Below are 15,339 nucleotides of genomic sequence, written 5' to 3'. Positions count from 1 at the left end.
CATCTTCTAGGCAGTATTGGTCTCTACAGAGCATCTGTTCCTCATCAACTTGTTCTAAGTGAAGGTTTGATATTTCCTACCAGTGGGTGACTTCATAGGGAGAGCAATAATAGGAAAGCTTCTTTTTTCAGAAGAAAGTTCTCATCATTGGACATGTTGCATCCTTTCACTGACTCTGAAAATGGCATTTATTCATAGAGTAGTGCAGTTCTGCTGGAGAAAGAGCAGAAGTAATGGTCTAATTGGAGATCCACGCCCTATCTTTGAGGGCATACACATCCGGTTTCTCTGCTTTACCGTTTCAAATGCTAACACCACATAGTGATAAGTCAAGACTGAGAGAACAGTGTTCTGACTCTGATTTCTGAGATCCTTCTGATTTACTACAGTGGTGATGCCCATGAATGCAGGGCTTAAAAAAGGTGCTGTTCTGGCCAGGCGTTATTTTGGAAGAAGGTGTTTTCTTCCATTTAAATATCTTTTACCTTTAGAAAGAAGATTATGAATTGGGTTAAGAGGTAGGGACACAATAGCAACAAATTTTATAGATCATAAAGTCCAAATGATCATAGGTTAAATCATAGATGGTTTATCAGGGGGTTGCAACATTTTGAAAGTCATGATACTATCACAAAAATCTTGAGAAATTAATACAGGCAATAAATCTCTCCCCAGAAATTTCTCATAAATAAACACACAGAGTAACACATCTCATTTCAGAGTGTTCAAGAGCCAGTGAAGCTCCTCTTGGAAAGCAGGTCAAGGACACTTAAGTCAAATACTGTTTTAAGAAAAGATGTAAAGCTAAATTCCTCCCTGAAGTTAGTGGGATTAAATAAGTTATAGAACTGTGTAATAAAAAATAGATATCATAGAACTTTTAGTTGATCTGATTTCGGTCTCTTGGAATCACTGCCCGTGTTCAAAATAACTGCAAAATATGTGTGTGTGTGTGTGTGTGTGTGTGTGTGTTATATTCTGTTGCTCAACAGTAGGTCTGAAAGACTGGCATGCTTCCCCACATTTTTGAAGAAGTTAATACGAGTGTCTCGGGGGAGCAGAGGTCAGATTCCAGGTTTGCCTATGTAAATCTGGTCATACTAGGGAAAGGTGCTCTCTTTAACTTGGCAGCATTAGATTTTCAAAACAAGGGTGAAGCTGAGATTGAGGAGAGAGGAATATTTAAACTAGTCAGATGATTTTCTAATAGAGGATAAGTGAGAGCTGTGATAGAGAAAATACATATGGTTCTAGTTGAGAAAATAAACAGTAGACAGAGGTGCCAAAGCAATGGAAAGGGGATGAGGGAATGGCAGGGATTAAGTTATATTAATGTATTCAGTGCATATAAAATGGGCATTTGAGCACTTTGTTTTGAGAAAATAAAAATGTGTTATTTGGGAGGGTTGGGATATGGGGGAAATGGGTGAATGTAGGCAAAAGGTAAAAACTTCCAATTATAAATAGGTAAGTTCTGGGTCTGTAATATATAGCACAGTGACTCTAGATAAAAATATTGTATATTTTAAAGTTTCTAAGAAGATATAAATAAATCTTTAAAATTCTCATTGTAAGAAAATGTACAACTATGTGAAATGATTGTTAGCTAAACTTACTGTGGCAGATAATTTCATAATACATATACATATATATATAATTATTATCCTGTATACCTTAGACTGATACAGTCTTATATGGCAATTATAACTCAATAAAGCTGCAAACAGGAGTACTAGATTTAATTTTTTTCTGACTTCTGTAAGTATAGTTAGTTTTTTATAATAAAGCTAGATAATTGGAGAATGAGAAAGCTGGATGTTGGCAAAACTTAAGTCAATTCCATTTGGAAAAAGGTGGAAGCCTTTTAGGACTGAGTTTATTAATTTCAGATACTAGTTTGGATGACCTGTGCTAATTTACTGACCGGCAGACCTGTAATATTGCCAGTGACAACTGAGAAAGTAAGCTTAGATGTAGGTTGAAATTGTGTAGCATTTTGTTTTTTTTTTTTTAGTAAGAAACATGCTATATCAAGAATCTCTGGATATAACCAGAAGTATAGGATACATTATTCTACCCTGCATTCCAGTACTTCTCTGCTTCTGAGTCTAGATCTATAAAGCAGAGGATCTGTGTGTTTATAGTCAGCAGTTGACTTTTGCTCAGGTCAACTAGTTTAAACTCATGCTCTCAAGACCCTACAGCTGATCATCAGACCATTTTTCCTAGTCGTTACTAGAACTTTTCCTAATATCCTATAAGCATAACTTACTATTTTCTTTTTTATATCCTGTATATGGGAATTCAGGGTTGTCACTGAGTATTCCCTATGATTGTTGGCATTGCAAAAACAGTTAATAGTATTGGCAGCTTTTCCTCACAATATCCTAGATAATTGTGCTATTTTAATTAGGCCTATAAATGAGTTGCTAGACTTCTACTCAGTATGGAACATCTATTTCTATTTTAATCCACTACTGGTATTCTCTAAGGAAATGCCAAAATGTTTTCCATCTGGAATTAAGAATCCTTTATTTTCATTGGGGAAATCTGTGCTCCTGGAAAACTCTCTAGTTTGGCTCTTTACTCAAGTTGCTACGCTGCAAGAGATGGAAAACATTAGAAACTAAAACATCTCAAATGATACCAGGGGCACTTAAAATAATTTTGACTTGTTCCCACAAATACTATGTTAAAATCCTAGAAGAGGGCTATGAAGTAGTTGGGTAGGTATTATTCACATTCTTCAAAATAAGAAAGCGGTAGGACATAACTGGTGTTCAGTGCTTACAATGCCAAGCTTCGGCTGCAGGGGGCACAGGTTCAATCCCTGGTCAGGGAACTAAAACCCCGCATGCTGCATGGCCAAAAAAAAAAAAAAGACAGGAAAAAAAAGAAAGTCATTTAGACATATCATGGTTATGATTGTGAGTCTAGTGAAGTCAGTTGATGTATTAATTTTAAAGCCAGATGTTCTGACTTCAAACTTATACTCTGTCCATTGGACTCACTGTCCTCTAACCCTGAGAATCTGAAGAGAAAATACCAAGAAACATCAGGTTATAGCAAGTACAGGAAGCGACACTTATCTTTGCTTTGAATGGACTGGGAGTTATTGGTCTATGTTATTAATACATAAGTAGGGAAGCGGTTTAGTGACAAGAGAAGTCAGGGAGTTGGAGACAGAAAGCTTGAAATGTCCATTTTTGGCTTTGACACTCAAACTGTGGGATTTTGTCTACTTAACTTTTCAGCCTCAGTTTATTCTTTGTACAGTTAAGATTAATAATATAGCTTGGGGGACCATGAAATATTCTGCTAACAGACGAGTTTATTGGAGTTCATTGTCAGGGAGGGTTCCTAGAAGCAGCTTGATTCCAGGCAAAAAGGGAGCAAATTAGTAAAGCAAAAATTATTTGCCCAAACCATTCCATTTTTCTTCTCCAGGGCGCTGGATCACATAGACATAAATGGGAGAAATGAGAATGGCAGCTTTATATACAGTTTTCAGAAAATATCAACACTGGAGAATAAAATGGAGCCCCCATCCCTCCCCTGGAGAAGGCAATGGCACCCCACTCCAGTACTCTTGCCTGGAAAATCCCATGGGCAGAGGAGCCTGATAGGCTGCAGTCCATGGGGTCGCTAAGAGTCGGACACGACTGAGCGACTTCACTTTCACTTTTCACTTTCATGCATTGGAGAAGGAAATGGCAACCCACTCCAGTGTTCTTGCCTGGAGAATCCCAGGGACAGGGGAGCCTGGTGGGCTGCCATCTATGGGGTCGCACAGAGTTGGACACGACTGAAGTGACTTAGCAGCAGCAGCATCCGTCCCCAAACCTTTGAAGCCCAGGTGATGAAAATCAGCCATCCCAGGGGCAGGAAGAGAAGCTAGGGCAGAGAGAGCAGAGACCTGGGTGGGGGGTGCTGATAATACTGACTTAACCAAGGCTCAGACAAGTCCAAGAAAAAGTAGCCCTCCGCACCCTTGATTTACAGAGCACGTGAGAAAACTCTAAAACACTCTCCTTAGCTTCCACTCCTCCTCTGATCCTAGAAGGTTAAGCTAATGTAATGAACGTTCTCATTGGAACATATTCTATATACTATGGGGTTTAAAAGCCTTCATAAAATCACAGATTATCAGAGTTGCAAGAGAATTTAGATATCATCCATTCTAGTGATTTTCTTGCTCACTTAGATGTGGAACTTTTCACATCTCATAAAAATCTAACATCTAAAATGAGTTAAAATGCTGCTACTCTTCCAGAACCAGAGAAGAAACACAGAGCTTTTACCTGTCTCCACTGGGGACCTACAGTACCTTCAGAACATAAGTTGAAAACCATAGATTTAATCAAACAGCTCATTTCACATTTAGAGACCAAAACCATAAACCGATTAAATGATTTTTCCCAAGTCACATAGTGAATTAGTGGTTAAATTTGAACAAGGACTTAAATCTTCTTACTCCTGATTCCAAATACTTTGTAATTTGAAACACTATGCCTGTTTGCTCAGTTATAATGAGATTCCTCTTAGTATGAAAATGAAACCCAAGATCTTCTACCCATTAATTCCCTAGACTGCCCATCTTTATTGGCTGATACCATTCATTCATAACTACCTGGTACTCAGGAAGTGTTTCCCCACACAGGGTTCATGGGAGGGAATCTCGGGGAAGAATCAGAGTGTGGGAAATAAACTTCTGATTTAAATGCCTTAGATGCTTCTAGACCCAGATCCTTTGACATTAAGTCCCGCTATTTATTTATGGGTACCTTGTTTTCCTGAGATCATCTTTTGCATTGAAAACAAGGCAAGAGAGTCATTTCCAGCAGATGCACTGTATGTGAAAAGAAGATTATGTCTAAATAGGCTACTTTTTCAAGTTTTAATTGGCCTAATTATTTCATGTTTGTAAAGTGCTTTGAAGAGGAAAGGTGTTATATTAGTGTTGCTTGTTATTATTTTAGTTCTCCCAGCGGCATTTGCTGGTTTCTTAAATTGCCTCTCTTAAAGTGACCTAATAATCAAATTGCCAGAGAAGATTTCTTCTTTTTAATTCTTTCTTCATCTTTTCTTTTTTAGAGTACCATTATTCAAATGTAAAGAAAGTTGGGGGACTAATGATGTATATTTAGTGCAGTCTCCTCTTTTGAGTGAATCAGCTTCCCTAGTATCTTTCTAGAGTTGAGGATGAATTGGACCTTTACCCTCTTTCTCTCTCCCAGATTCTGTCTTTGTACGTGTGAAAGCTAGCTTTCCCAGAGGCCACATGTGACCGTAAAATGCTCTGCTGTGAGCCCCTCTCTCTAAAGACCAGAATTACTGGGAGATGTGAAGAAAGCGCTCAGCATCTCAGTTACAGGGATGAGAAGGAAAATGAGCCATTCTTCCCTTTCAGCCCACCCCATGTCTTCCCTGAGCAGCAGACCTAGGAAAGGAGGATGAGGCTGCAAGGAGGGATCAGGGCTTATTGACACAGTCTGTGAAGATCCGTAGTAAAGGGGTATTTGCTCTCTTGTGAAGTCAAGCTTTACTTTTTTTCCACCTCTAAAACTGAGTTTGTTTGTTTGTTTTCCTCACCTATGATACGGTAAAGAAATGGCTTGCTTTTTTTGTCCTGCTAAGGTGACAGACATGATGCAAACCAGGAAGGCCCCGGCTCATGGCTGTTCCAACTCTGGCCATCCAGCCAAAGATTCTCTGGCCCAGCCTTGCACATCTTGGGGACCCCTCCCACCAGTCTGTGCCCCAGCTAGCCTGCCAAAGCCACCTGGCACACACAGTCTACATAAGGAATACTCTTACACAAAATTAGCCCTTCAAGAAGGCCAAGAGATAAAACAGTTTCACATAATTCATAGTAGAGAAGGAAATGGCAACCCACTCCAGTATTCATGCCTGGAGAATCCCAGGGACAGAGGAGGCTGGTGGGCTGCTGTCTACGGGGTTGCACAGAGTTGGACACGACTGAAGCGACTTAGCAGCAGCATAATTCATAGAATAAAACACAGAAGATCAAACAAACAGACACAGGAATTCGTTTCAAACCAAAGAACAAGATAAAGCCTCAAAAAAAATATTTGATGAAACAGATGTCATTTACCTGGTAAAGAGTTCAAAGCAGCAATCATAAAGATGACTGTGTCAGAAAAAAATGGAGGAATGCAGTAAGAATGTTAGGAATTAGAAAATATAAAAAAGAACCACTGAGAGCTGAAAATTTAATAACTAAAATGAAAAATATAGTGAATCGATAGTAGATTAGATGATACAGAAGAATGCATAAGCAGCCAGGAGGATAGAATAGTGGGAACCATCTAATTAGAACAGTAAAAATAAAAAAAAAATTAAACAAAATGAGGATAGTTTAAGAGACATCTGAAAGAACATCAAATATACTAACATTTGCACTAAAAAGGTCTGAAATGGAGAAGAGAAAGGAGCAGAAAATTTATTTGAAGAAATAATGGCTGAAAACCTCCCTTACCCAGGGGAGGAAACAAATATCCAGGTCCAGGAAGCAGAGTCCCAAAAACATTGCAAAAAAAAAAATTACAGGCCAATATCCCTGAGTAAAATAGATGCAAAAATCTTCAACAAGATACAAGCAAACTGAATTCAACCATACATTAAAAGGATCATATAACATGATCTAGTTGGATCTGTCCTGGAGATTTAAGGATGCTTCAGTATCTGTAAATCAATCAACGTGATACCACACACAGTGAAGGACATACATCAAATGATCATCTCAATAAATGCAGGAAAAGTATTTGAGACAGTCCAACTTCCATTTTTGATAAAAATTCTTAAAAAGTGGGTATAGAAGGAACATATTTCAACATACTAAAGATTATAAACAACAAATGGGCTGCTAACATCATACTCAGTGGTGAAAAGCTGGCAACGAGCAAGACAAGGATGCCCACCGTTATCATTGTATTCAAAGTAGTTTGAAAGTGCTAGCCACAGCAATCAGATAAGAAAAATAAAAAATATACAAATTAGAAGAGAAGTAAATCTGTCACTATTTGCAGATAATATCATACTATGTAGAGAAAACCCTAAATGCTATACCAAGGAACTATTTGAATAAATGAATTTAGTAAAAGTGCAGATACAAAATTAACAAATAGACATCTGTTGTGTTTATACATACTAATGAGCTATCAGAGAAATTAAGACAACAATGTCATTTAAAATGCATGAAAAATAATAAAATACCTAGGAATAAATTTAACCAAGGAGATTAAAGACCTATATTTTGAAAACTCTCTGACACTCAGCAAAGATACTGAAGAGTGGCACATGGATTGGAGGAATAATAGTTAAAATGTCCAAGGAAACCAGAATTGAAAGAGACACGTGTACTCCAACGTTCATCGCAGCACTGTTTATAATAGCCAGGACATGGAAGCAACCTAGATGTCCATAAGCAGATGAATGGATAAGAAAGCTGTGGTACATATACACAATGGAGTATTACTCAGCCATTAAAAAAAATGCATTTGAATCAGTTCTAATGAGGTGGTTGAAACTGGAGCCAATTATACAGAGTGAAGTAAGCCAGAAAGAAAAATACCAATACAGTATACTAATGCATATATATGGAATCTAGAAAGATGGTAATGATAACCCTGTATGCGAGACAGCAAAAGAGACACAGTTGTATAGAACAATCTTTTGGACTCTGTGGGAGAGGGAGAGAGTGGGATGATTTGGGAGAATGGCATTGAAACATGTATAATATCATATAAGAAACAAATAGCCAGTCCAGGTTTGATACAGGATACAGGATGCCTGGGGCTGGTGCACTGGGATGACCCAGAGGGATGGTATGGGGAGGGAGGTGGGATGGGGGTTCAGGATTGGGAACACGTGTACACTCATGGCAGATTCATGTTGATGTATGGCAAAACCAATACAATATTGTAAAGTCATTAGCCTCTAATTAAAATAAATTTAAAAAAAGAAAAGAAAATAAAACTCACAAAAAAAATAGTTAAAATGTCCATACTACCCAAAGCAATCTACAGATTCAATGCAATCCCTATCAAAATATTAATGACATTTTCCATAGAACTAGAACAAATAGTCCTAAAATTTGTATGGAATTACAAAAAGCTCCAAATAGCCAAAGCAGTCTTGAAAAAGAAGAGGAAAGATCTCTGATTTCAAACTGTATATAAAGCTATAGTAATCAAAATAGTATGTGTGCTAAGTCACTTTAGTCATCTGCAACTCTTTGCAACCCCATGGACTCTAGCCTGCCAGGCTCCTCTTCAATGGGATTCTCCAGGCAAGAATACTGGAGTAGGTTTCCAGGCCCTCCTCCAGGAGATCTTCTCAACCCAGGGATTAAACCTGGGTCTCTGCAGATTCTTTACTGTCTGAGCCAGCAGGAGAGACGCCCCAATAATGTGGTACTGGCACAAAAACACATAGATCAGTGGACCAGCATAGGGAGCCATGAAATAAACTCATGCTTTTATGTTCAATTAATTCTTGACAAAGGAAGCAAGAATACGGAGTGGAGAAAGACAGTCTTTTCAACAGTTTTGAGAAAACTGAACAGCTACATGTAAAAGAAAGAAACTAGATCATTTTCTCACACCATATGCAAAACTTACCTGAAAATGGATAAAAGACTTATATGTAAGACCCAAACCATGAAACTCCTATAAGAAAATATAAGTCATATGTGCCTTGACATTGATTTTGGGTAGATAGATAGGATCTGTCTCCTCACTTCAGTTCAGTCGCTCAGTTGTGTCCGACTCTTTGCGACCCCAGGGACTGCAGCACGCCAGGCCTCTCTGTCCATCCCCAACTCCCGGAGTTCACCCAAACTCACGTCCATTGAGTCGGTGATGCCATCCATCCATCTCATCCTGTCATCCCCTCCTCAATCCCACTCTCAATCTGTCTCCTCAGGCAAGGGAAAGAACAGCAAAAGTAAACAAATGGAACATGTGGGTCTCTGTTGAATTTTCTGTTGTCATGGAAGTTTAGGGCTCATAGTAGAGTGACTGAGTTTGTAAAACTAAATAGCACAAGCTTTTCTTGTCTCAGCCAGGTAGCCTTGTTTTGTTTTTTGATACAGATAAGTGGCTTATGCCTTTGGTTGATAAGTTGCACAGAACATTTAACAGTTTAATGAAAAGAAGGTAAAATGTGATGCTTTTTAATATGATTTTTCCCACTTAAATGCCATCCATTTTAGGGTGGAAGTTAATTCTAATAAATCACTGTATTTTAATTTATATGTATTATTTCATTGAAAGGTTTCATGCAAATTAGAATTTTTAAATGGAATCTTGCTTTTACACAGGTTTTAAGTCCAATTTTTCTCCCTTTTATCATTTCTGAAATTATGTTCCTTATTTCAAGTTGAACTCCATGTTTTTTTACTCCCACCTTTCTTTTGTCAAATAGGGTAATGATTAAGTGTTTGTGATCTATAAACCAGAACATGGATGTTGTCAGTGGAGAAATAATCCAGTTAAAGATCTCTTTTGGTACATATAGTTGATAAATGATACATATTCTGTACTTCCTATAGGAGCCACATGTCTTTTCTTTTTGTTTTTTTTGGAGGATGCTAAAATTGATCAATGGGTTCATGTGGCTCTCAGTCAAGACCATCTGTTATTAAGTTCCCAGCAGCCATTCTGTTAATGGATTTTAGGTGATCACTGTCTAGATCCATTGTTTCTTTAGAGAAAGTTGAAGAATAATTATTCTATCAATCTTTAGCATTGATTAGCTGGCATTATTCTATAAAGAGAAACCTCCCCAGTAAGAAAAGATATTTGAGAACTGAAAGGGACTGAGAGATTTATACTTCTGCGTGTTTTACCAATAAGGAAAACTGAGCACTGTGAGGGTTTCAGAAGAAACGTTATGACTTGCTCAAAGCCACACAAATATCTGCCCTCAGGCCAGAACAGGGCAGAGTAATTCCATCAATGCAGAGTAAGAGGCTTCTCCTAGATTAGATCAGGCTTCTCCAGCTCCATTGTGTATAGGAGCTCAGCGGGTGCAAAAAGAGTGCATCACTGATTTATAATACAATGAACGTGATGGACTTGTGGCCAATATATGGCCCTTGTGAAAGCATTTAAGTTCTCAAGCTGTGCTGAGCAAAAATACACACCACTGAGTACGTATTCTGAGTAGATGTTTACACTGTATTCTCAGAGAGTGCAAATGCATGTGTCTCTCTTATTAGGATGATAGAGAAATAAAAATCCAAGGATTGATGGCAAAGCAACACATTAATGCTCTCTTGAGAGTTCCTTGGACAGCAAGGAGATCAAATCAGTTAATCCTAAAGGAAATCAGTCCTGAATACTCATTGAAAAGACTGATGCTGAAGCTTCAATACTTTGGCCTCCTGATGCAAAGAACTGACTTACTGGAAACAACCCTGATGCTGGGAAAGATTGAAGGCAGGAGGAGAAGGGGATGACAGAGGATGAGATGGTTGGAGGGCATCACCTACTCAATGGACATGAGTTTGATGAGTGCGAGCAAGCTCCAGGATTTGGTGAAGGACAGGCAAGCCTGGTGTGCTGCAGTCCATGGGGTCACAGAGTTAGACGTGACTGAGTGACTGAACTGAACTGAATACATTAAGGCAGCAGTATGGCCCAGTAAACAGTCAACATATACAGAAATAGTTCACTTCTTCCTCACTTTCTAAAGTTACTAAAGGACACAATCATATTTAGTACAGTCAACTTTAATAGAATTGCATGTTATAAATATTATGAGAAAGCTATTTTATAATCAATAAGAAAAATGGTACAGCCTTGAATGCTTTCCATATTTATGGCTACTGTTTTGGAGTGTTCTTTTTCTTGGTATAGAATCCCTCTATTTTAGCATTCTATTCATACCCGTATTAGAGCCCAGTATTTAAAAACTTAGACTGATTCATTTTGATATTTGGCAAAACTAATACAATTTTGTAAAGTTTAAAAATAAAATAAAATTAAAAAAAAAAAAGGAAAAAAAAAAACTTAGACTGAAATTAAACAGACCTGTCACTCCTTAGCTGTTCAACCTTGGGAAATTAATTTAGCAACTCTAAGCCTCCACTTCTTCAGTTGTAAAATGAACTCCTAATAGTAAATGTCTCGTAGTGTTATTTTAGGGGTTAAATGCATGAGGAGTAAATGAAATAATGCATATAAAGTCCTTAGTGTGTTGCCCATCACCAGGAAGCACACAACATCCATTTACTATTTTATGTTTCATTTCTTTATGCATGAACTTTTTCAAGGGTTGAATAGTTTGTTACTTGGTCAGGTTTAAAATTTCCAGTTATCTGATAAGTGTAACCAGAGACATTTTGTCAACTTAAAAAAAAAAAAAAAAAACACAACTGTAATAACTGAGCAGTTGCATTACCTGGAAGGGCAGTATGAACTCTCTGCAGTGCAGAGGTTGCCCCCGTATGTCTCGGGGCAGGAAGCACATGCAGTGCTCACTGGGGAATGCTGCATCATGAATCAGGTGTTCACCCAGCTGTTGCCAGTATCCCAAGAGGATGCTACCTTGCCTTTTGTTTCACTTAATTCACCTGTGCTCATTAGGCCATTGAGTTAACAGAGAAAGCTTCACAGACATTGAAATTCAGTGAGACCATGGGCACCCATACCCCTTCCCCCAAACACACACACATCTAACACTTGCTGGTTGATGTTAGGGAAGTGCTGCTGTCTAAAAACAACTTTACATACTGTGGTTGTAGGGTTGTTTTTTTCCCTTCTACAAACAATCTTTGTTTCTTACACTTGTTTTTCTCTACATGCCACACAAAATTTACATTTGAAGTTACCGATCATTCACAGAATGAAGTGAGGTGTAGGGAAGTTGCTCAGTCCTGTCTGACTCTTTGGGACTCCATGTACTGTAGCCTGCCAGGCTCCTCAATCCATGGGATTTTCCAGGCAAGAATACTGGAGTGGGTTTCCATTTCCTTCTCCAGGGAATCTTCCCAACCCAGAGATCGAACCTGGGTCTCTCACATTGAAGGCAGACTGCTGTCCAAGCCACCAGGGAATCCTATTTGAAGTTACCAATCATTCACAGAGTATAGATCAATTAGGATGCTTTATCACTGATTTCTTAATTTTAATATTTATGGGAAAGATAAAGAATGTTGCATTAAATACCTTTAATTCTAGATACTACTGTACTAAATGTCTGAGTCTTTTTCTTTAAGAGAGCATTCATTTGTGTGAGAGGAGAGATAGAGTGTGTGTGTGTGTGTGTGTGTGTACAATAAAGGTTCGGGAGTGAGAAAGAGAAATACCTTGTAGGCTGGTGAGAGACATGCTTGATTATGTTCCAGCAACCCAAGTGATCTGAGTTGGCTGGACTCTACCAGCCTGATAGAAGCATCTCTAGGAGATGGATCCCATGTGGAGGGATGGAAGGACACAAAATCCCTTCAAAATGTAGATTCCTTAACTTCAGGGCCCTGTCTTAGTTCATTTAGGCTGCTATACTAAAATATCACCAATTAAATGGCTTATAAACAGCAGAAACTTATTTCTCATGGTTCTAGAGGCTGGAAGTCCAAGATCAAGTCATCTGCAAGATTTGGTGTCAGGTGAGATCACACTTCCCTGTAGACAGGCATCTTCTCATGGCTGTAACCTCACATGACAGAAGGGAAAGGGAGCTGTGTAAAGGCACTAATCTCATTTAGAAGGGCTCCACCCTCATGACCTAAGCATGTCCCAAAGACCCTGCCTCAGTGTGAAATGCTATCACACTGAGCATTAGGATTCAACATAGGAATTTTGCAGGGACACAAGCATTCAACCTATAGCAGGCCTCTATTTTATTTTTCTTTAACACCCGTCTTCATACTTAGCACATACACAACCCTAAACAGGGTTTGAGAAAATGAATAGAAAATAACATTGTGTGCATTTCCTGGAATCAAGCCAAGAGAGAGAAATATCTAAATTAAATGACTCAAGAGACAAATTCTACCCTTTCTAGAGGAATTTTTTTTTTCCATGACAGATTTGCATCTGTCATTACATTTTTTCCCTCTGATTTTTACTCAGAATCTTACTTTTTCTAATTCTAATTCCACTTTTCTCTTTGGTATTTATACCATCAAAAATATTTATAGACTATTTAGTATGCCCTCATTAAGACAAGCGATACTTAGGTCTCTTCTTTAATGTTACCAAATAAGTCTGTCTCTCTGCCAGCATCATCATTTTTGCTGATCCTCTCTGGACTATGTCCAGCTTCTCTACATCAAGTCATTGTAAAAGATGCCAAAATGGTGCTTAGGATCCCTAGGCAGAGGCAGCTGTCCTGTTAATGAGATGCAGCATTTCTGTTTGTGAGGCAGCACTTAGAGCATGGTATGCTTAGTTTTCCTTGGATATTCACATTTATTTCCTTTTGTATTTACATATTTATGTCCCCAAAGGAGCAAGATTCATTTTTACATTCTTGGTCTTGCACTGCTCCAAGCGTAATAGATGCTAATTAAATACTAACTAAGGGAATGTGTTGCGTGCTCAGTCATGTCTGACTCTTTGTGAGCCCATGGACTGTAGCCCGCCAGGCTCCTCTGTCCATGGGATTCCCCAGGCAAGAATACTGGCGTGTGCTGCCATTTCCTTCTCCAAGAGAATAGAGTGATAAAAAGTGTCACTGTCTTCTCTACCCTCTGCCCCATGTTACTTTAATAGAAATGATTTAATTTGATCCTAAATGACATGGTTTCTTCTTTTTCCTTGTTTCTGTTTTTGACTTAAAATAGATAAAAGATTGGGGCATGTAATGACAATGTAAAAGATTCCTCTAGGGTAAGATAACTTCCCTTTTCCACCCTGTAAAATTATTTGCCTTTCCCATCAAATATTTATTTAGATGGCACTTGGTTTGCATATGGTGCTTGTTTACTCTTACTTTACCAACAGCCTGGAAGAGCTTGGAGAAACTAATATTGTAAGTTAGGGAGATTCGACAGTAATTTTTTTTATATTTTTTTCTGCCTTAGTTAGTATTCTTTGGTTTTTCCTTGCTATAACACAGAAAAGAAACTTTCTGTACAATGTTTAAACAAGAAAATTAAATGAAAATATTCAATTATTTGCTATTTGTACATGTTATTATCATTATTTTGTAAATATACTACATATAAGAAACATGCATTCTGAAATTTTAAATCAAGACTTCCAGAAATTACAGTATAGATTAAATGACACCTTTCTGTATTTGGACCCCTGAAAAAATTAATTATACATTTATTTGGTTATGATTTTATTTTGAGAATATACTTATTTTTTCCACACAGGTCCAATCACATTTTTTCATTTATCATTTAATATTTTAGGTGAGAGTAAAGCAGATATTGCTGGACCATATTACTTCTGGAGATATTAAAATGTTGGAAATTTAAATGATACATGATTAAATAGTGGTGTGTTCTAAGCCCGTTCTCACTAAAGAAGTATAATCTGTTTTCTATATTATCTGAATGGATATTCAGCAGCGACTATATTAGAACATCTTCCTAGTATTCATCAATAGAGAATCTGCCAGTTTTATATTTGTTTTCTTCAACCATGGTCACTTACTTACATGCTACATGGCTTATATGTCTTTTTCTAATTGATGATCTCAGATATGATAAGAGTCTTCTCTGGTGTATCCCTGGTGAAGAATCTAGACTGCAATGCAGGCTACATGGGCTCGATCCCTGGGTTAGGAAAATCCCCTGGAGAAGGCAACGGAAACCCACTCCAATGTTCTTGTCTTGGAAGTTCCATAGACAGAGAAGCCTGGCAGGTGCAGTCTGTAGGGTCACAAAATAGTTGCACACGACCTAGTGACTAAATGACTACAAGACATTATAAGAATCCATGTCTAATGTAAGTGTGAGAAGCAGATGCGTTTTTCTCTTTAGTACAGTTCTCTAGCTGTCCAGGTGTCTGGACTAAGAAAATAGCTGTCATGACTGCTCTTAAAACCATACCCCCACCACTGTGGTGACGCGCGTCCTGGTTTCGTTTCAGATGAATTGCAGGAAGAAGGGATGTGGATACAGCCATTGTGGCACAGTGTTCCTGTGAGCTACTTACACACATCCCTTATGTTATCAAAGGCACCTCCTATGCTGTCTGGACTAACTCTAGAGGGACTTTAGCCTTCTCTACCCATTTGATAATTAGTCACACCTGAAAAGTACTGGGTCTGGGAGACAGCTTTGTTAGATAGCAACTGTGACCTTTATAGGTCTACACTCCATTTAATATAATTAATAAGAAGCTTGGAGAAATCTAG

Source organism: Bubalus kerabau, chromosome 15, assembly GCF_029407905.1.
Source record: "Bubalus kerabau isolate K-KA32 ecotype Philippines breed swamp buffalo chromosome 15, PCC_UOA_SB_1v2, whole genome shotgun sequence".
In the NCBI taxonomy this organism is placed as follows: Eukaryota; Metazoa; Chordata; class Mammalia; order Artiodactyla; family Bovidae; genus Bubalus; species Bubalus kerabau.
This window is presented reverse-complemented; position numbering follows the sequence as displayed.